The sequence below is a fragment of the Mixophyes fleayi genome, chromosome 3 (assembly GCF_038048845.1).
Source record: "Mixophyes fleayi isolate aMixFle1 chromosome 3, aMixFle1.hap1, whole genome shotgun sequence".
Lineage (NCBI taxonomy): Eukaryota > Metazoa > Chordata > Amphibia > Anura > Limnodynastidae > Mixophyes > Mixophyes fleayi.
Window position 1 is genome coordinate 141,199,927 of NC_134404.1, and position 21,338 is coordinate 141,221,264.

Here is a 21,338-nt window from a genome sequence, read left to right on the forward strand (position 1 = left end):
CTAAAGAGATCGAGGACGATGTTTGAAAACCTTTTCCTTCAGGTATCCCCAAAGGAAAAAGTCACATAGGCTTAAATCTGGTGACCGTGACAGTCCCCCCACTACTTCCCTTAAAGAGATTAAATGACCAGGGAACATTTCCCTCAACACTCTGAGCGAACATCGTGCTGTGTGAGCTGTGGCCCCATCCTGTTGAAACCACACATGTTCTGTATTCACATTGTCCAGTTTGGGGCGCAGAAAGATCTCCAACATTTCAACATCATGGTCAGAGGTCACAGTTACTGTTGTACCACCTTCCTCCAAAAAATACGGGCCGATCACACCAAAGTCAGCAACTGCACACCAAACAGTTAAGCAATGAGAATGGAGTGGTCATTCGTGGAGTTTACGAGGGTTATATTTAGCCCAATAACAAAAATTCTGCTTGTTTATGGCTCCACCGATGGAAGTGAGCCTCATTGCTACTCAGATGAACGGCTGCACATAGGGCTCTGTGCTTGGCATAATCTCCTTCACTTAATTCTTGAACCAACATCATTTTGCAAGGATGTAATTTTAAATCGACATGTAACATTCTCCTCAAACTCTGACTTGATATCCCCAGTGCTATGGCAATGAGATTTAGAGCAATAAATAGATATTCATCTGTAAAGTTTGTTGGCTTGTTGCTGTTCCTCTAGTCGCTGAAGCAGATAAAGTGTGGTATTCCACTTGTTACTACCTCTTACTTCAGTTGGTGGCATGACAGATGACATTTTTTGCAGCTGCTGCAACATTCTACATGCAGTCGCGGAATGTCTAAAATGTTGGCTCAGTTATCAGCATGATGAGGAATCCTGATGAGTCTCTTAGTGGTGTGAGCCATTTTGCTATAAAATTCCCGAGTTTTTTCAAAAGATTGACACCAATATATTTAATTTGTGAAATCAGTGATACACAAAATAGCTTGCCTGTGAATGACCTGGAAGTGAATGCTAGGTCTACTATGCAGAAAGGATGAGGAGGATGATGTTGAAGCTATCAGTGCTGCTGCTGATGGTGGGCTGTCGCGATCATATAGTATTTGTTTTATTCAGGAACACTTGTTCACATATGTGTAGTTAAGTGGACTTTACAATGGCATTTTCTAGGGATTGAATTACTTTTTGCTTAATCTCACAGTACAGCTGATGAATTGATGTTCTGGAGAAGCGAGATGGAATTTTATAGTGTGGACACATGACCTTAATTAATCGTCAAATACCTGATGCATTGATGGAAATTGGGTGCACATCCAATGTTAACATAGCCGTCATGGCTTTAGTGATGTGTTGTGCAACAGGATGCTGAATGTCATACTTATTTCCTCTTGCAAATGCTGGCTTCATAGAAATTGTGTATAATACTTACTTGTCTTGCTCCCCTTCTGTATAGATTTCTCCCCCTCAGCAGCAGCAGCCACAGTAGCTGTAGTGTACAAGGATGTTTCTTGGGAATCATGGATTGCATTAAGATAGTTATTTGGAATTTCCAATCACAAGAATTTTTTTTTTTTTTCTAACTTACGCCCTGGCATGATAATGCTCTTATCGGGCCTGAGTCATTAAGGGGTGGATCTCTGTTTTTGTGCTCATTGAACGCAAATCCCTTCTGCACATGCTGGGCCTAAGTCATTAAGGACAGCAAAATATAAAAAAGGAGTAACTTTGCCCCTGGGCAAAGCCATGGTGCATTGGAGGGAGGGTAAATTTAAAATGTTGGGACAAATATATAGTTGGGGTCGGGCATGTCCTAGATCAACTTTAAATTCCAGATTAAAAATAAAGATATAAAGTATTTGTGTAGAAACAAATATAAGATAAGCGCTCATCAAAAAATGCAGCTCCTATAAAAATAGCAGTATATATATATATATTTCCTTGAGAAAGTCCTATTCGGATGAAACGCGTTGGTTTACAACTCTACACTTTTACACTTTTGAACCTTTACCGCCACCGTACCTGTGCGGGTCAATCTGTCACTTCCGCGTTTCAGACGCAGCTGCACGAGTCCGGAGACTTTTGCTACAGCGGACTTATTATCTATATCGTGTATTTGTACGATATCTACTTTCATCATCTGAGGATTGCCGCTATGAATAGGGATTTCTAGGGTAAGAATCAGTTTTTTGTATTTCCATCTGTGACGCCGATCTGAATATAATTTTACACTGTCTCCAAAAGAGTTTTAAACATTCATCGTTGTACTGTCTGTTTTCCATTTGTTTCATTGCGCCCTTCCACTATATATATAAAGTATTTGTGTGCTAGATGAAAAAAATAATAAACTAAGTAGCAACCCTTGCATTGTAACATGGTTTGTCCTGGAGAACATTTACTTTTTTTTCCCCCTTACTTTCCCTAATGACTCAACCCGGTCACAACAGGGACTCTTGTCCACCAGCCAATACATTTGCAAATGCAATAGGCACTTTCTAGGGGCTACGGTTTTGGGGTGTAAACATGGAATAAAGGGCAGTGGTGCCGTAATCAATTCAGAATGAGGGCGTTCCTGTGCAGTCAGGGTCGGGCAAACCTAAGTAACAGCGTAGTTCTTGGCGTATAGTATGCACCCGCCTGAGGTCTAGTTTATCTCCCTGCAGACAACCGTCAACATACACAACAGTACACCAGCTCGGCATGTCATTGTGATGTAGGCTCCCCAATTACCTGCATACTCTCTCTGCCAATTAAACTCTGCTATAATAAACCCAATTACAGCATGCTCTGTATGCTGCCATTTCGTATGCATCTGATAGTATCTGCCTTCTTTTGTGTACAAATCTCAGAGAGTTACAAGCAATTAACAAGGTTTGTTTGGTATTTAAAATTTTAAATGTGGCTGTTATAAAAAAAAAATATTACGGTTTTTGTGTTTTGATTTGCTGATACATACATATATAGCAATGTGCCACTTTGTTTTTTTGTTTTTCTTACTTTGTTTCATGTTATGGCCTCGTGATGTGGCATAATGCATAATCGTTTTTTCTGTTTTATTTGTGTGACGAAACAAGCTTGATATTCCCTCAACCAGCCTGTCACTCGTTTATCACAAAATGTTTAGCTTTACAACATGTACTTTTTATAGCCCTGTTTGTGTTCCCCAGCTCACCAGAGTACAAATGCAGTGTCTAATTACATGTGGATAAGGGGACATTATAGCTCATTGTAAATATGTATATTGTTTTTTGTATATTGTTGATATTGCAGTGAAGCTGTTATTCATTGTTCTTAAAGTGAAGACAGGTGGGTTATGGGTAAGGATCACGTTCCAGGACACAGGTGAGTGGTTGACTGCTATCCTATATTTGGAGGTGGGAAAGGCCAATTAGTATCTATTGTCTTTCACAGAAATTTTTTTTCCAGACATTTTGTCTGCAACCCAACAGAGAGCTTCTGTGGAAACACAGCTCATTTCCACTGCCCCCCTCCATCCCCATAATCTAGCATCCACCAATGTTTAAGAGGGAGAGAGCCAGGGAATTGCCCAGGGAGGGGAAAGCACTGTGGAAATTTGACCCTGGAGATAAGAAGCCACTCCAGGAGAGGAGGTGGCGTTCATTCTGTGGATTGATTCCTGGAAGGCTTAAGATCTGGTGTTGAGCTGCCATTCTCTACCACATACTACATATGTAGCTGAAAAGGATCCATGGGTTTTGGATTCTGCAATTCAGGACTGCCAGCGGACTCTAACTCCTTAAGCTAGTGGGGTAAGGGACAGGACAGATGATGTGGTAAATCTGCCTGGCATTTATTTACCATATATATATATATATATATATATATATATATATATAATATTCTAGTGATGTTTTTACTGCTATAAATGTATTTTTGTACTTTTCTAACTTCATTTGCCTGAGTGACTTTAAGAACTCTAAAAGTTACTGGCTTCCCTGGCATAGTAAGACCATAGTAACACCCATGGATGTTCAGCCAGTGTGAAGTGGATATTTTTGGGCCAGATAAATAAGGTATCTTCGCAATTTGTTAATAATATATATTTTTTAATTTCTCTTTTTGTCAAGAGGAGTAATGCCACTTGAACAGATTGTAGCTACTTGATGATGCCTGCAACCTTACCAGGGAAACGCCCAATGAGATAGGGAAAGGAAAGAAATGTTATGTTATAATTCTTTTGACACTGCTCCACAATATACTTCTAACAAACAAGTTTTATTTTTTATCGGGGTTTGTTTTGCTCAAGAACAACTTGTTTACTTATTTGTGGTGTGTAGCTGCTGCTGATCCTCACACACAAACACTCTTTTTAAAATACAGATTTCACTGAATGACCCTTGTCAAGTTGACAAGTATTGAAGAATGCTTGACTAGATTAGAATATAATACAAATATATAGGCTTTTTTGGGGGGTGTAACTGCTGCTGAATCTCACACGAAAAACACCCATTTTTTTCAAAATTATTTCAGTTGTCACTGCCCCACACAAGATTACTTTCAATAGAAAAACTTTCAATTTTTTTTAAAAAAAAATCTGTTTGCTTTTTGGATTCTGCTGCTAATAGTCTGACAGCAAAAGCACTGTTTTTCTCAAGGAATATACTAGTTAGTTCAGAATGATATCTATCTATCTATCTATCTACCTATCTATCTATCTAACTCAATCTGTATATACTGTTTAGTACTATTATATGTATGTAATGCAATGCATTAACAACAACCAGTAGCCGCTACTCTGTGTAAAGTGTATTTATGATTGAAATTAAAAACAAATGATCACCAAACTATTGTAGCTAACTATTCTCTGCACACCTGCTTTCCAATAAATATAGGATTCCATTGCTTTCCTATGTCCGTGGTTCACTCTTCAATACTATTTTATGAGCAAACACCTCCTACCTAGTAGGAGGTCCTAGCCGCAATGCTCTTACGCCATTTGCGGAAGAGCTAATTATTGTATTATGGTATTTTCCCACGCTAGTGGGGAAATCATATATTACAGTATCTAGCGCTTACGCAAGTAACGTAGCGCATTGCTCATGCGCTACGCTACTTGCGTAAGCTGCAATACAGTAAATACTGTATACGCCCACTCGTTTTTTTCAGCGGACCCCACTCCCTAGGGAATCTAGCCCAGCGCTGAACAGTCTAGGGTTGGTTAGTCATTATGGCAGGGGGACCCCTGCCGCACGTCCCCCTGCTATAGTGCCGCCAACCCTGGCTGGTTTGCCTAGTGCTGGTAAAGTGAAAATCGGGGGAACCCCACGCAAAATTTTCCCCCGATTTTCACGGGACCAGCACTAGTCAGGCAGCACTAGGGCTAAGCATAAATAGTGGGGGGACCCCATGCTTTTTTTTAAAAAAACTTTTATCTGTTCTTTAACATTTTAACAGCTGCCGGAGCTCTGGCAGCTGTATGACAGGTCAGTGTAACAGTGATGTGTTTACAACTCACTGTTACAACACAGGAGAGTTTGCCAAACACAGGAGAGTTAGCTAAACTCGGGAGTGTTTACATCGCTCAAAATCGCCAGAGATGACCAGCGATTTTGAACATGAGTGTCAAAATCGCAGCTTGATACATTTCCAGGTTTTTTTGAAAAAATTGCGGGTGTATTTAAACACGCTGGCAAACTCGCACTTTGATACATTTACCCCCATAAGCTTCAGGCTTTTAAAATGAAACCAATGAGTTTCTCAAGACACTTCTCATCAGCTCATGAACATATCAGATTTTATTGCACAGGGCACCTCATAGTTGAAGGGTTTTCCCTAAAACTGGTAATCAGACTGGTGGCCTCACTATAACTCATAAGTCTACTATTATATTAGTATAAAAGTACAGGTGTTGACCAGGTAATGAAACCATTGTCTTTGTATTGCTCTACCATAACATTGCTTTGCCAAAGTGTTGCTATGCTATTGTTTTACCACATATCACATTGCTGATTACATTGCCACTGTCCTACCTTCCTGATCCCCATCTGGATTTCTATATTACAGAAGCCCAGACACCCTCATGTTCCCTGATTGTCCAGTTATGTTGATTATTATTTGCAACCTCTGGTGGTCTCACTGAGATCTCACAATCGAGACTCCACTCATTTATTGAATTTACTTCAGAATATATCATGGGGGGTTGGATTTGCATTTTTGACAATGGATTATGAATCTTTATACAGAAACATCCCCCATTAGAAAGGAGTTAAAGTCAATGAGAACGTATTATCAGCTAGAAGTGAGATCACGGCTAAATACCAAAGGTTCCTTATTGATTCTATTTTGTTAATTTTGGTTCACAATCACTTTTTATTGGCTGGTCAACACTATTTACAGGTGATGGGAATGGCCATGGAGACACGCTTCGCCCCAAGCTACGCTAACCTGTACATGAGTGACTTTGTGGAGCGAGTTCAGGGCAGACCTTGTCCTCTATGGTCATTATATAGATGACTTGTTTATTATATGGAGGGGTGGGGAAACACATGCATTGGAATTTGTTAATTATTTGAACACTAATGAATATAATCTTAAATTCACTCACAAATATCATGACACACATATGGAATTCCTGGGTAAATCTCTGTCGGCCATAGGCTCGACCATTTCCACTTCCACCTTGTACAAAAAGGTGGACTGTAATAATTATCTACATGTTTCAAGTGCTTATCATAAATGGAAGAAAAATATTTGAAAGGGCAGATTACGCATCTTCACCGAAACTGCGCCAATAAAGAAGTATTTTGAAACAAGCTGAGGTGATGACTCAAAATGTTCTGGACCGAGTTTACCCATTTGACCTAATATGCCAAGCATTGATGGAGTAAGATGGATAGAGGGGCCCTCTTGGTGTCCAGAAAAGTGAAATAGCATCAGTTTATCTATGGACAGAAACCAAATAAGTGTCACTATAAGAGAAAAGGAGAATAACAATTTACTTCAAAATTCAATAGGTTATCCTCTAATGTTAAAAAGATTATTTGTTCCAAATATTCAATATCCATCATGATTCATCATTAAAAACATTATTGCCAAAAGACCCGGTAGTAGTGTCTAAAAGGGCTAATAACCTAAAAAATATGTTGGCACCTAGTTTTTTTAAATCTAAAATAGATTATCCAAAGATTAAGTCCTCAGATGAAGATGGCCAAAAAGGAAAAGCTAGTGACAGCCAGACAAAAGTAGAGAGGTTTCCCTCTGTGCCTGATGGCTGCTTTAGATGTGTCGGACAGCATTGTAATACGTTTAAAAAAATTACTAATAGAGTATATTCTATTAAGACTGGGTCTGGTGATAAAGAATTCAGTATTGAAGGATTTATAAATTGAGATTCCTCATTTGTAATTTATTTATTAAGGTGTAGTTGTAATTTATATTACATTGGGAGGACCACTAGGGCATTGAAAATCAGATTCATTGAGCACAGACGTAACATATTGAAAGGACTGAGAACTAATAGTGTCTTGAGACACTATGCCAATAAACATAATTACAATCCAGACTGCTTCACGATCACTAGCGTGGAATTAGTGAAGGCCACCCCAAGTGGTGGTAATACTTATAAAAGATTATGCAACAGGAAGGTTTCTGGATTTACAAACTAAATACACTTTTGCCCGTAGGCCTTAATGAATCTCTCAATGAAATTATCTAAACTTTATAAAGAACATCTATGTACTTGGTTGGTACACTTACTAATAGAGTTGTGAATAATTTTTTAACCAGGCACTTTATAGTATGATATGGGTTACCTTTGGTTACCACTGAGGGATATGATTATATAACAATCATCTCTAATTATGGACACATAAATATCTGTTTATATTTATATTTCTGTGCTTTTTAAGGTTATTGTTATATCATTTTTTGTGAGTATATGATACTACAGAATTTTGGTACAAACTTTATAATGTTGATATAGGTGGTAATACCTTAGTAACCAATAACTACTGTTTGAGAATTTCTCATACAAGGGTCATAGGTATTGTGCGTGGTCAATTTAAGTAAAATACAGTATAGAAAGTATTAGAACCATAAAAAGTAACATCAGGAAAGTCTGATACACATGGAATTATATATTAATATTATCATAAATCCTTAAGTGTGTTCTCTGTCTGCTCTAGTCTATTCTATTTTTTGTGATTAATAGGTCCTTATGGACCATTAGTAATTTTTATGTATATACTTTTGATGCATTTCTTTCTTACAAGTCTGATTTTTATTGTTTATTATTATTATTATTATTATTATTATTATTATTATCATCTTTATTTTTATTATTGTTATTTCTTATATAACAATAAAATTACTAACCCCCTTTTTCTTTATATGCAGTTTTTTTGGTTTATGGTTTTTATAAATGGTATTTATATACATATAAAAACAGAGGTGTTATGCGGATAATGAGTGTTTAAATAACCTCAGGTGTGATTGATTCAAATCACGATGCTGCTAGGTATATAGTGAGGCAAAGTAATCTTCTGGTTATCTCTCTGAGGAAATTGCCCTTAGGCGATAAAACGCATAAGACTGGTTCATTGCAGTGCTGTTTAAGTCTTGGAGCATCTGTTTAACTGAGAGACTGTTCATGATATTACTTGGAAGTTAACTTTTGTCGCTGATTGTTTGGAAATTACATAGTTACAAGTTGCAGATCTTTTTGTGGAGAAAACTAAGGGGGAATTACCCAGAAGTAGCCCATCAAAAGGGAAGGAGGAGGGGCATCATTGCCTTGTACATCCAGCAGTCTATGCCTATCAGCATGGCTCCAGGTAAAACTGAACGATGAGGACATTGCTGACCACTGAATCCAGTCATCTGGTAAGATAACTAGCTGTCTTTAAAGCTCCAGGGTTTGAGTGAAATTTACTACACCCCCGCTAACACACTAACAATTCTAGCTAGTAATACTGTGTATGCAACTTGGGAGGTAATAAGCTCAACAAAATTGACAATTACCTTTGAACAATTTTAAAGTTTTTTCCTGTTGTCTGTTTTGTTGGGGAGCGGAGACCAGAACCACTACCCTATCAAGTGCCAGAAGATATTTACCTGTTTCTTTATATTCGTCATGGCCCCTGTACCTTCTAGGATTCTGCACCATCCTGGATGTTTCCCAAATAGGCTACTGCACAATCTAGAAACTTGTGTATCACCTAAGTCCCTGTAATATCAGGGTCCCTTCTGGGCCTCTCTCCATCATAATTTCAATATTTTGAAGACTTCTGCACCATAGTTAACCCCACCATGCCTATTGCTCCCCTTTGCTCCCTTTGAATCTCATTATCCCCTCCCTTTAGAGCTTGACAGGTAGGGTCGTCTATATCTCATGCCTGTACTCTATTTCTCATGTCTTTACTCTGTGTCTCTAATTTGCCTATTCTTTATTCCTGTTTTGGATTGTGTGGAATTGTTTTTCTATGCCATGTGATTTGTTCTGTTAATTGCATCCATGCATTCATTATTCTGGCTGATTTGTACCCATTTTTCTTATCTGTGTGAACTTATGTATTTTGTTGTATGTTTCATCCCCATACGTACGGCGCTGCAGAAAGATACTGTGGACAGTTGTTTGTAGCTACTATTACAAAGCAACCTTAACGCTGTCTTGTAAATTAATGAGCCGCTCATTCTGTCCAGGAGCTACCAATTCTATCTCCACACAGTACGCCGCTGTATATTTCTGACTTGTTCTCTAGCCCTGAAGATTATTTATATTCTTATGTAATATATATTTACTTCATTATGTGTGACACATTAATTGTTGTATATTGATCTCCATTGTAACATTTTTAATATACTATATTTGATATGTAAACTGATCAGCGACAACATTAAAAGCTATGTTGTGTGTAGGTCCCCCTTGTGCTGGCAAAATAGCTCTGGCCCATAAAGCCATGGACTCCACAAGGTTTCTAATGTGTCCTGTGATATCTGGCACACAACTTTAGCAACAGATCCTTTAAGTCCTGTAAGTTTCAAGGTGGGGCTTCCACGGTTCTGACTTTTTTTTCCAGCACATTCCACGGATGTTCGATCGGATTGCACTCTTTGTATAGTTCTTCAAACCATTCCTGAACATTTTTTGCAGTGTGACAGTGCACACTGCCATCAGGAAATACCATTGACATGAAGGGGTGTACATGTTCTGCAACAATGTTTAGGTAGGTGGTAACATCCACATGAATGCCAGAGCCCAAGGTTTCCCAGCAGAACATTGCACTGCCTCCACCAGCTTGCCTTCATAGTGCCATCTCTTCCCCAGGCAAACAATGCACACACACCCAGCTGTTCACATGATGTAAAAGACAACATGCCTCTTCAGACCAGGCCACCTTCTTTCATTGCTCCATGGTCCAGGTCTGGCAATCATGTACCCATAGTAGGTAATTTAGTCGGTGGACAGGGGTCAGCATGCGCACTCTGACTGACTTGCAGCTACGCAGTGCCATAGTCATACACAAAAAACCCTGTGCACTAAATGTTTGTAGCACTTAGATTATAATCCTTTTTCAATCTCAATCATGTGCTTAAGCAGCCCCATACTCAGCTAGCTGCAATGCACTTTGTGTTTTGACACCTTTCTATCATAGAAAGCAATTTTTTTTTTCAGTAATTTGTGCTATAGTAGCTCTTTTGTGGGATTGGACTAGACGGGCAATTCTTCGCTTCCCGTGTGCATCATTGAGCCTTGGGAGCCAATCCGAGTACCGAACCGAGCCAGCTTGGTACTTTTGCGCACCCTGGGAACTGAAAATGAGGCAAATGTCATTGTAGCGTCATTGGATCTCCCGAGTTTTGGATTCTATAAGTACTACCCTCCACAGAGATCCAGCCCCATTTCACATAGAGACAGAGAAGGGGTAGCAGGGTTGTTGGCAGGGCAGTTGGGCAGCTTCATAGCTAAAACAGAAAGAGGAATGGTGACAGTGCTCTTCAAAGTATCTAGTGACATTCTACAAAGTTATAGCTCACACAGAAACAGGAGAGGTGGCAGTGTTCAGTGCTGAAACAGAAATTCTCATAATAGGGCTGGCAGTGTTCTTAAAAGTCTCCAGTGACATTCTACTGTGCCATTGCTCACCCAGAAACAGGAGAGTTGGCAGTGATCAGTGCTGAAACATGTTATAGTTCACACAGAAACAGGAGAGGTGCCAGTGTTCTGGCCAGTCTACAATCTACGTGACATTGCTCATTGTCAGTGTTGGAAGAGAAATAATTGGGCTGGCATTGTTCTTAAAAGTCTACAGTCACATTATACTGTGCAATCAAAATGGATTCACATCAGTCCACAGAAGACCAGGAGCACCAAGCAGCTGCTGGCACCAGACATGATGATAGTAATCCCTCTATATCATCTGCTAAAGTCTATGTTAAAGTGCATAGTATTTTTAAGTCAAGGAAACAAAATGTAAAAAAAACACCTTTTGCCTTAGTAAAGAAAAAAAACTATACCTGTAGTCAAGGCAAAGTTAACTGCAGAAAAAAATAAAATTGCCAACATGCAATTCTACACATGTAGTGGCAAGGAAAGAATCAGGCCTTCATCTTTCTCTATAAGTGCTAGTTCTGCAACAGTCAGTTAGGGCCGAAGGACAATTCCATCTAGCACCACTTTTCTTTTTTTCCCGGCCACTACTAGGTGGCAATGATTCTTAGATGTGCTAATAACTGCTGTGTGTTTGTGTTGTTGGCCTGTCGCTTAGCATCGAGCCAGCTAGCTGCAGTCTTTGTCTCAAAGTGTATGAAAATAATATTGTGACCTGTGAGGTGGTCAAAATTTACTGGAAATGACTGGAAATTAGTGTGATTGAGGTTAATAATAATGTAGGAACAAAAAAAAGAGCACAATTATGTGATTTTACCATGTTTTAGCAATTTTTCTAAAACATACAGATGCAAAAACAAAGCCAAAACCAAAACACGTGAGGGCGGTTTTGACAAAACCAATACACAAACACAGGGTGTGTGAACATCTCTAGTACTTACCATTGTATACTGGGAACACCCCAAAGGAAGGGCCTTTTTGAAAAATGCTCTGACCCAGTCATCTAGCCAACACAATTTGGCAGTTGTCAGAGACACTCATATCCTTACACTTGCCCATTTTTCCTGTCTCCAACACATCAACTTCAAGAAATGACTGTTCACTTGCTAACCAATATATCCAACCCCTTGACAGGCAGCATTGCAATGAGATAATCAATGTCAAGTGGGCTGGTATATATATATATATATATATATATATATATATATATATATATATATATATATATATATTTAGACTGTCAGCTCCAATTGGGCAGGGATTGATGTGAGTGAGTTCTCTGTACAGCGCTGCGGAATCAGTGGCGCTATATAGATAAATGATGATGACGATGATATATATATAATGTTGTTTATAGTACTATGTTGTTTATAGTATATATGTTGACATTAATATATTAAAAAGAGTGAGGCTTAGCAATACCTAGTGGGCTCTTTAATTGGTTTATGATAATATTTATTTACATATTTTCCTTTCTTCCCTTATGCAATATGAAACAATTTTGTTGCTGAGGGATCAAGAAAAAACTGTATGTTTCTTTGGAAAAGTGATCATCCATTGACATTGGAGGACTGTTAGTTATGGAAGGATTATAAACTCTCCTTTTACATTGAACTGTTCAGATTTTGATATTATAAGGACATTTTGAATTGTATTTTTGTCATCTCTATTTGCTGCGATCATTGCGCCTGTGGTGGACATTTCTTTTTTTTTTTGAGTAACTGTTTAATAATCTTGTTCCAATAACCTTCTGATCATGTAGTATGTATGCACTCACGATCATGATCTCCATAGCACTTACAGAGTCATGGTCTTTTCAACCGATGTCGGCAATGAACATGTCCCGGGGACTAAATGTAGAGAGTGCTGTAGATTGAATAGTTTGTTTGTACGATCTGAGACTGAATATTTGGTTTCAGAGTCACAGAAGTTAACGAAATTTGTAAGGACATGTGGATACCTATAACAAAGTGGTTTTAATCAGCGTGACAGGAATGAATGAATGAGTGACTATTGTGCGGTCATTCTCTAAATGACTAGAGGACATCATCATTATCATCTATTTATTTATATAGTGCTGTACAGAGAACTCATTCACATCAGTTCCTGCCCCATTGGAACTTACAATCTAAATCCCTAACAAGCAGACATACAGACTGAGAGAGACTAAGGGCAATTTATTAGCAGCCAATTAACCTAATGGTATGTTTTTGGAGTGTGGGAGGAAACCAGAGTACCTGGAGGAAACCCATGCAAACACGGGGAGAACATCCAAGCTCCACACAGATAAGGCCATATGAAGAGCACAGATCTGAAGATAAATCGTATATAGTATGTACGCATGAATCGCCCGACGGTCTGACCTTCAGTTGTATGTACAATTGTTGTAGATAACAGATTGGTCAGAAAATTCTCCAGTGTGTACCGAACCTAAGTCAGTAGGCTTTGAGGATTCAGGAAATTGTGGTGTTGTTGATGAGATTTAAGGGAATGTAGTGACTCTGGTAGGAGGGGGGATGGTGAATTTTGTTTTAGACATGTTGAGCTTTAGGTAGTATTGGGATATCAATTTGGATGTGAACACTGATTCCCAGTCACTAGTGTACACTAGAATTTGAGCTTTTCATTCATACATAGCATTAACCAACAAAAACGCAATCTCCAACTGTGACTATTGACAATTCTGAAGAAATTTTTGTATTGCAACCTTTCAATTAAGGTTAATTTAATTTATGGACAATGTAAAAATGCATTTCAAAAATAATAACAGGTAATAATTTGATTTTCAGGGCCATTAGATGTCACTCTAGTTCTGTTTTTCTTTCTCTAAGAATATAATTTTTTAAATCTTGACAGCAATAACAAATTCCTTTATATAACTTGTTTTTATATCTTTTGAGATGCCCGTGTGTTGATCTGCTGAGATTGTAATATGTTTAAATTATGTATTTTCATCCTCAACTTTTGGGAATTACCCACCAAACCAAAGTAAACAGGAGCAGTAGGTGACACGGCAGATATCATTAAAGCTTGCATAACAATCAGCTTTTGTCAGTAATAGCAAATACAAATGATTATTTTCCTTACGTTAAAAGCTCATTATTTTTCAAAGCTTACTCAAAACAGTCAAGTGTGTCCTGCTTTTTCTTCTTTTCTCTCTCTCTCTTTCTTCTTGACAAGTTTCACGTTGCTTATACAATTAATGTGTGAACATAATTGTATTTGTTATAACATGTCCACAAGGAACAGTTTGTTGTTGTCCAGGTGTTTATTTTATCCCAATGGATTGAAAGTCAGAGCAAAGAAATGGACACCTCATGAATTTTGGTGACACCCCATGAATTTACTATTTACCATTTGGTTAATGGTAAAAGCAGGTATGTGTAGGATATTTTTTTTTAATAAAGGACATTGTCACAGTGTCTTTGTGTTTATTTCAGTGTATTTTTTTTAGAGGTACTCTAAAGGTCCCAGTGGGGCTTGAGTGTGCTAACACTTTTAGCTATAAACCCAAGTGGTTGCAGGGCTTGCCAAGACCAGTAGTACATTAGCAAAAATGCATTTATATCAATTACCCATTTTCAATTAACTGCTTTCAGCACTGGGCTATTTTCTCTAGGGAGTCGGGGAGGCAGGCACATTATTATTGCAGCTCAGATAATTCATCTCCCTGCTGAGTAGACTAGGGCTGGTTAAAATTATGACCATCCTGTAAGTTTCCCTGTTATAGTGTCACCAGCTCAGCCTGACATAGTCTAGTGCTGGTAGCAACCTTTTTTGGGGAACCCATGCTATACCTACGAAATTGCCGCTACCGGCCTATAATGATTAAAGCTCTTATTACTTTAATTTTAAATCCTGGAAAAGCCCCTGCTGGAAAGAGCATATGTCACTGATCAATGTGGACACTGAAATCCTAACTACAGTATTAGAGCTTAAGCTACACAAGATAATTATTTCCCAAATTCATAGAGACCAGGCTGGTTTCATGACAAGGAGGGCAAAGGCAGTTCATTTAAGAAGAGTCTTCAGTAATCTAAAGATTTGAATAAAGCGTCAAGGCTGCTTAGCTCCCTAAAGGCAGCCAAAGTCTTTGATTCTATTGTGTGGAAATATTTATGGCTGGTTATAAAGCAAATGGACTTTGGACTAAATTATATGAATTTGATGCACGTGTTATACAACAAGCTTCAAGCCTGAGTTTGAGCAACCAGGCTCCTTTCTTTAGCATTTGATTAAATGGTGGCACACATCAAGGGTTAATTCTCTCCTCTATCTTGTTTGCTCTGGCAGTAGAGCTTTTGGCACACACAATTAGAGATAATAGTTTTTATGAATGTGAAAGAGAAGAGAAAATATCACTATACGCTAATAAAATGCTTCTGTATTTTGCAAATGCTCAATGAATGATAGTGTGTCATTGTGTTGCAGGGCACCATAGGGAAAATATGTGTTCATCTCCGAGGGTGTTTAATTTTATTTCAAATTGGACTGCATTGAGGATGTAGATATTCCAGTTTCATAAAGTGGTAAGAGATACGTTTTGGGACATATGTTTTTTCAACAAAAATCTTGTTGATTCTGTTAACTACATGTTCCACAATTGCCAGTGGCAGCCATGGATATGCTTGTAGTTCTAGAAGCACCAATATGCACAAACAGTCAATTACTGTCTGGACTTTCTGAGACATGTAGTGCCACAATTGCTTGCTCTATTTTTTACTATTACATTTACCCTGCCACTCACTGCTGTAGGGGTAACAGGAAAAGACTGTACTATTCAGCACAGGGCTCATTGTGTCTAGGAAGGTGGAATGCTTGCTTGTTATTGCACTCCCACCATTAGAGTATCCAGTCCCATGCTGAAAATTAAACAATGTATAAAGATCAGAAACAAATGTTGAATAAGCTGGGTGACTTATAGAACAAGTCCAAGTGCAAAAATCTGTAAACAGTGGGGTTGCCTGAGCCCCTTAAAGGTCCTACACATTAAATGTGTTTGAAGAATGTAAACACCCAGTTTTAAAACGTGTGCTCCGAATGGGCCCACCAAGGAAACATACAGAAAACCAGATGAAAAGTAGTAATGTTCAAGTCTCTCAACTATATACAGAAAACTACAATTTTCTCTGTTTAAAAAAGCAGGAAAACTGATTTTGGGAAGGAAAGAAAATCTGAATCTTCCGAGATTATTTAGCAAAGGTAACAAGAGTGCGAAAAGACTTCTCATAGGTCTGTATCAAACTAGTAAAGGATGGACGAAAGTTTGCCCTGTGGTATCCAATTCATTTTACCAGTTCTTGATGGAAAGGAATATAAGGACTTTAACACAGATTAAGATGTGAAAGCATTCCTGATTGAAGAACAAGAATCGACAGAAGCTGTGAAACCTGATAATTGTGAATCTTCACCTATACTCTGAAGAGATCAAGCAAAGAATGAGAGAAGCCTTATAGTATTTATATTTATCCTAGACATAATACACTAAAATGCATCACCTAATTTGAACTTTTATAAAAGTGATTGACAGTCCTAATAGATGTCTGGCTATATGGTGATTTAATCCAAAGACATCCTTATGTACCTCCTGAATTACAATGCTTTCAAGAAATACAATATACTGCTTACCTACATTGGAACTGGGAAATATATATCAGAAGGCTTTATAGCATTGCTGGATTAGTATAATAGTTTCATACATATATATTTTTGTGTCAGTAGGGACACAAGAACTTAGAGTGTAGGTAAGCATTAAGTAATTTTTTAATACCAAAGAAGCAGATCTGGTGCCATTCATGCACTCCGTGTTTTGAGTAAGAATAGAAGCATACAGGGCTTATATAGATCTTGTTAGCATATTTAGCATAGATCTTAAAAGCCAGAGGGGTCACAATATTGATAAGAAAGGGTTTCCAAACAACCATTCACTCTTATCATACAGATTCAGAAGGGAGTTAGAACATCCTTGATGTAACAACAGAGAGTAATAGATATATATTGTGTAATTTATACACCCAGTGGTGGGATTCAGTCCATTCGCACTGGTTTGCCAGAAGCAATACCTAATTTTAAGGTCAGTTTGGTGAACCGGTGGTTCCGGACTGAGTCCACCCACTTTGTTGGTGGGGGGAGCAGGGTCATTTGAGAAAAAAAAAACTCACCTGTTCGCAGCTTTGGCACGCCTCCTCCCTGCTTCGTCCGCACTGAATGTCGGGCGTGACGTCATCAAGCAAGTCTGCAAGCAAGAAGACAGGAGACAAGAAGAGAAGAAAAGAGAAGAAAGGAGCCGGTAGAAAAGGTAATTGGAGGAATAGAAGAAAGGGGGAGCAAAACCAGCATGGCAGAGCGTAAAGAAGGGCAAAAGCAGTATGGCAGAGTGGGAAGAAAGGCAAAAGAAGCATGGCAGAGTGTGAAGGGGGATAAAAGCAGCATTGCAGAGTGTGAAGGGGGTAAAAGCTGCATGGAAGAGTGTGAAGGGGGTAAAAGCAGCATGGCAGAGTGTGAAGGGGTAAAAGCAGCATGGCACAGTGTGAAGGGGGTAAAAGCAGCATGGCACAGTGTGAAGGGGTAAAAGCAGCAAGGCACAAAACTCTTTCTTATAACATAATCTGGTTTTGGTTACCTCTTCTATTGTTTTTATTTGAGTATTAAATGCATGAAATATTAAACTACCTTTCGGTATGTCTTTTTGTATACTTAAAGCGGTCATAAGGGCAAAGAAATGGTTGTTAATTTATTTGAATCCCACCACTGTATACACCCCTATCCTTTTTACACATTATGATGGCCAAACTACACTGAGACAATATTAAAACCATCTGCCCAGTGGCACGCTAGGCTGGAGGGCAAGGAGGCATCTTCCCCTCATCATCATCATCATCATCATCATTTATTTATATAGCGCCACTAATTCCGCAGCGCTGTACAGAGAACTCATTCACATCAGTCCCTGCCCCATTGGAGCTTACAGTCTAAATTTCCTATTACAGACACACAATCACCCACACAGACAGACAGACAAAGAGGGAGAGACTAGGGTCAATTCCCCTCAGGCTGGTCCCATAATGAGCTAACTTGGGCTGGGTCAGATTATCTGTCTAATATTGTGTAGGTCTCCCTTGTGTCACCAAAACAGCTCTGATCCATTTAGACATGGAATGGACTCCATAAATCCTCCTAATGTGGCTTGTGGTATCTGGCACCAAGAGTGTAGCAGCAGATTCTTTAAGTTCTGTAAGCTGCGAGGTGGGACCTCCTTGGCTCTGACTTGTTTTTCCAGCTCATCCCACAGATACTCGATTGGATTGAGATTTGGGAATTTTGAGGCCAAGTCAACATCTTGAACTCTTTGTCATATTCCTCCAACCATTCTTGAACAATTTTTGCAGTTTGGTAGGGCATATTATCCTGCTGAATGAGGCCACTGCGATTAGGGAATACCATTGCCATAAAGGGTTATATTGGTCTGCAACAATGTTTAAGTAGGTGGAACATGTCAAAATGACATCCACGTGAATGCCAGAGCCCAAGGTTTCCCAACAGAACATTGTCCAGAGCAGCAAATGTGAAAAGGAAATGCGCATTGGACCCAAGTCTGACGTGTGACTGATTGACAGTGGGGAACAATTCAATGGTGTGTCATTCACTGATAACAGATCTGTGGTTTTCCACTGTCCTCATTTAGTAATAAAACTCTTAATCAATCCAAGGCCAAAGCATCCCTGAAACTTCCCATATTGAGTGCTATAGTTATTATATATGGTATTGTTAAATACATTATTAATGTTCTATTCTATGAATATTTGTATAAACTGTATCTTAAATGAGTTCTAACATGCCTTACTGGATGTAAATACTACAGCAAATGCCACCAGAAAGAGATCTTAATTACAGCAGATCATTTTTCTTTGATGAATTACATATTAAAACTTAACTTTTAGTAAAGCAATCACATACGGAATTTGACAGATGTGACTAAGAGCTGTTCTTGCAAGTTAAATCTATTTACTATTAAAAGTCAGTTACTTCAGTCACTTGAATAATTTTGATCATTGTTCATTACATTTTTTTATTTTTTATCAAATAAGAGGTGCCGCAATGTCTACTAGTTATGTCCATCTATTTTACATACAGTAACAGCACTTTGTGGAGACAGAATACTGACTGCTTTTTGAGTACTAATGAGATTCATGTTATAGCACTGCCAGTGACAGATAATACACAGGAGATTACTATACAGACATTTTCGTGAGAGACATTTGCTGTAATAAAATAAATGATTATTTTGATGTTTTGGTCTGTAGACATCATGGATAAACTGTCTTTCCATGAACAGATTATGTGTAAATTGTTTGCTCCTTATATCCAAATATCATGAACCTTGTCTCTTGGCCGTCTTTTCGAAAACAATGACCCAAACCACAGCATCTCTGCAGCTTTTTTGTTGTGGAAAGGCATCAATTGGCTCACCACATCTCCTGGTTAAGTGATATCAGCATATTATTGCTTTGCTTTACTTCCTGTCAATAATGCTGGAGGAGCTAAAAGCCCAAAGCCAGTAATGCCCTATTCCAGTGGTTCCCAAACTGTATGCCAAGGTATTCTCACAGGGTGCCGCAGCCAGGCCTGGTGTTAATCATGGCGGTGGACTACTTGGTAATTATTTTGACTTAGCGGTGCCTTGTAAAAAATTAAGGGGATCATAAGGGTGTCTCGAAATGAGAAAGTTTGGAATCCATTGTCCGTTTCTGAGGATTTTATTACCATTATAGGCTATATGAATTAAGAAAATTAAAGAGTAGCAATTCCCTTGAATTGCTGAAAGGCTGCCGTTAATTACTACCATACAGACGGGAGTAGCAGTTATCCAGGCTGCTTAACATAAACCAAAGTATATCAAACATAAAATCCCTGGCGCCACATATGTCATGTCAGTAAAAAGCATATATCAACTTGACCCAATGATATATTTAATAGAATGATTCAATAATAAAATTGCTATGCTCATACATTTGTGCATGGGATCAGAGGCTCCACCTTGAAAAATATAGTAAATTCATATAAAGTATAATCAAAATTAAAATGTCCACAGGACTCAGCCTCTGAATCTTCAGTAGTCCAATTTATTGTGCATTTGATATTGTCAATTCACATACACACTCGGCAGTGGTATGTAAATATAAATCGTCACATTGAGTCCCCTGTCAGATCCGCTTAAACTTTTAGCGTTGTGTGAGTACTCACAATTATGATTATGTCTCCTACTTGAATGTCCGTTACTCTAAGTCACCACAAATAGTAAAAGAGCTCTGTCCTCCAACTTATGGAAAATTAAAAGTAAGTTGGATGCCAAAAAGTTGGAGTTGTATTGATCTTTTACATGGAAAAGAGTCAGAGTTGAAGCACAAACTGGTAACTAAAGAATCTCCATGAGCAGACTGGCCAGGAGTCCTGACTAACTTCTATCAGTGACAAAGAATGCACAGAAAAGGAGGAGGTTTTAAACTCAAAAGGGAGATTTTTTAAATTATTATTTATTTATTTTTACACGCTGCCAGACAAGAGAACTCAAACAGTTTGATTTCTTATGAGTTTGGTAAGCTGCAACGCGATACATTTCACTCTTTGGGATGGTGATATGTAATGCAGCGTTTTGAAAAACAGTGGTTTCTGAGCGGTTTGGCCTGCAGTAAATCTGCCAGTTTTCAATCAGTAGAACATAAATTATGCCCAAATGGCATTCAGGCCCAATTTGTTACAGCAAATTTTCAACAAAATTATCACTAAAATGTCCAAATTCATTTAGTAAATAAAAACAAACAAACAAACAAACAGTTGTAGTAAGAGTTGGCGGTGGACTATGAACATTGAACAAGCTTGCCTAGTAATTTATACAAGATCTTTGTATAAATGACTGGTTTTTGAGGCACAGTTTCTTACTACTGTATATTTTGTTTTTATTTAGTAATTTTATTCAGACATTTTATAATACAAAGCAGTTACCAACACAATTTAGCCTACAATACTTACCATGTCAGACACCAAACTCAAACTCTTTATAATCTCTTTCCACCAGCTGTTTTTATCTTATGAGCTACTTTTTTTTGTCTCCCACAGTCTTCTCTTTTTCATCTTTGCTCTCACTTTTCTCTATTGACTCTTTCTCCTGTTATTCTTTTCCTTCTCTGATGACTTTCTTTCCCACACCCACCATTTATCTTCCTCCCCACTTTTGTTTACGTAATGACAATTAGCAGCAACTCCTCCTTCACCCGATACATGACATGTTGTCACTGCACTACACTGACCAA